We start from the raw sequence: 2939 nt of genomic DNA on the forward strand, positions 1-2939 counted from the left end.
TCTGACGGCCGAGGATCGAGCTCAACTAGACCGAGTTAACATCAAACCAGATCCTGAAAGAGGGGAGCATCTAGCGGCCAAATAATTACTCACATGTCATATGTACTCCTATGCAGTACCTTTGTTCTCTCACCTTTTCGCTCGTGCGCTCTCTTCCACAGAGTAACAGCGGAGGTTTACATAGTAGTATCTGAAGGGTGTATCACTGCGCCCCAAGATCCTTTAAGGAGGAGGGTCAGCCTCCTTCTTAGAAACCGGAACCTCAGCTCTAGGCCGAGGAACCGGACCAACAGTGACCCACGTTTTTTGTCACCCCAAAAAATACCCCAACCAACAACTAACCGAGCCTCGTGCTCTCTTTTTCATCCCCATATCTAAACATCATTCTGATTAATGATTTATTTGATAAAATGCTAACTGTTAATTCCAACTACTGTTGGCTTCCCGCGAAATTGTATTCCTGGACTTACAATTCGGACCTTATTTTTCACTTAAACCCATTACGTCATCGCGTTGTTAAAATCTCGCACGGAATACGAGGGAATGTCGAGCACATCAGTGTATCGACTTTCATGGAGTTGTTCAGCCCAGGCGGCCCACTGAAGCCTCTGGTAGACGATGTTGAAGGCGTCATAACGGAATCTTTTAAGGATGTCGCCTTTTTAGTTACCCTAAAAGAAAAAAGCAGCCACAAAATAAAATAATTATCGAATTTTTTTTAGGAAAAAACTGAAAAGTTTACATCTGAAAACGAAAATATAATGATAGTAACGGCACATCTCCCCACCCCACCCTTGGAAGTAGTAACACTACACCCAGTCCCATGCTTCGTGGAGGAAAGCAAAATAAAAAAACTCATAGAAAAAAACAAATGGGGCAAAGTAAATAACATGAGTTTTGGGTTTCATAGAAACTTCAAAGACATAAAAAACGGATGGCTAAACGCCTACTTCGAGAATTTAAATGTAAACAACCTCCCAAAGGTTGCCAAAATAGGTGGAAAATGGGCGACGGTAACCCGGCCCGGCGAGTCACATCTGCCCCTATGCCGGTTTTGCAAGGAAAGAGGACATGTCCAAACCCGCTGTCCAAAGTGGGCCACATCACCAAAAACTGCAGGTCGAAACCAACAAACCCAGAAAATAAAAAGGCACAACCATGGATTAAAATACAAACCAGAACAGCCAAAGACCAACCAAAAGCCCAACTCAAACCAATTGAATCGACAAACAAATTCTCAATTCTAGAAATAGAGCCAGAGCTAACATCATGGATCATTTCCCAAGTTTGGAGGCGGCAACAAGCCCAAAAGAAAAAGAAATGGAAAATATGGAAGAACAACAAACCCCCTGGAAACAAAGAACACCAAAATCCAAAAAAAAGATCGAAATAAACAACTAGAATAACCTCTAGCACACCAGTCAAAACCCCCAAACCCCAAATTGAACCTGATGAATCAATCATAAAGGACAATACACTATCACCCTCAAGCGAAGAAAATAAGAACTCCCCCTCCAGTCAACCCGCAACATTTGCATCCACACAATCCGACGAAGAAAATGTGGAAAGGAATATAAAAATTATAGAGACCTACCACCAAAACATAACAAATATGCCGACGCACTATTACTCCAATATCTACGAAACGAGTATGGGGAATCACGAACCCCCGACAATCCGGAGATCACCAGAAATGGATAAACTCGAGAAATTTAACACACCCTCGAAGAGGAGAAGAACAAAAGACCAATATCTTATTCTTGCTCGTTGGAGAAGTGTTTATATTGCTGGAATCTTGCCTTACTGCCCTTCGACCAGGTGACCTGTTTCATTTTTTTGAATAAGCTACGTTTAAGCCTGCCTAAAATCGCTTAATTTAGTTAAGTCCAAACTTCGCTCTCATGTTCAATTTATTGTATAGTCCTAAGTGATTGTTTAATTTGAATAACGCTTTTTTTTGGAAGCACTGTTAACTACCCCCGCCTTTGTTAAATTACTGCGCCCAATTAGTTTTTTAGTGTTGCCACCCCTGGAAATTGTAGTAACTTGGACAACACTGATAATTGTTTTTTTGCGTGTAATTAGTTATTAGTGATTATTACTGTAATTTATGCGCCTTTTAGTGATCTTTACTTAGTAAAGATCACCTATTTGCAAAGCAAACCGCTATCCCTCCCAAAACCCTTTGAAATCCCCACAAACCCTAGAACAATACTTTGCAAGTCCTAATTCATAATCATACTTTTCGGTTTGTTCCCTTCTAACGCTGCTTGCAGCTACACTGTTGGTAACAAATGATCTCATTGTAAAATCGGATTCGTCGTATCTTTGTTAAAGCGTTTTTTCAGATTACTGCTTCTCCCAATGAAAGTTTTGACTTGTGTGTAATCCGTCTTGGTGATGTAAACATTGTTTACGTCTTTATTATGTTTAGTTGCTTGCCGCTACTTAACCTCACTGCTGAAATCGTATCTTTTTCATTGCGACTTTTTTGCATCACTGGTTCTTGTTTCAGATAAAATAGTACGGACATCTGAAAAGACAGAGATGTGCTTGTGATATTATACTGCTACAATATGACATTGCTGAAGTTGGCTGACGTCTCCACACTTTTTACACCTTTGCACTGCGAAGGTTCTCCTGTGAACACCTAACGATCACGCATACAAGGCGACCCCATCCATGGGTGCGTGGTGGAACAGCTGAAATTTACCATCCAAACCACTCTTCTAAAAAAAGTGCCAAAGACTTTATTATATTTTGACATTCGATTGATATGCTGGGTGACTCGGCATTTTTTCCCTATTAGTTTGTTTGAAGCACTTTTGACTGTATTTTTCGCTCCCATGGCTCCGACCCCCAACATTTACCACTGCACCAGACCTCCACCTCTAGGGGGCCCCGATCTCTATGTAAAAAATAGTTTATTTTAATGACAT

This window comes from Ciona intestinalis, unplaced genomic scaffold, assembly GCF_000224145.3.
Source record: "Ciona intestinalis unplaced genomic scaffold, KH HT001269.1, whole genome shotgun sequence".
NCBI classification, from domain to species: domain Eukaryota; kingdom Metazoa; phylum Chordata; class Ascidiacea; order Phlebobranchia; family Cionidae; genus Ciona; species Ciona intestinalis.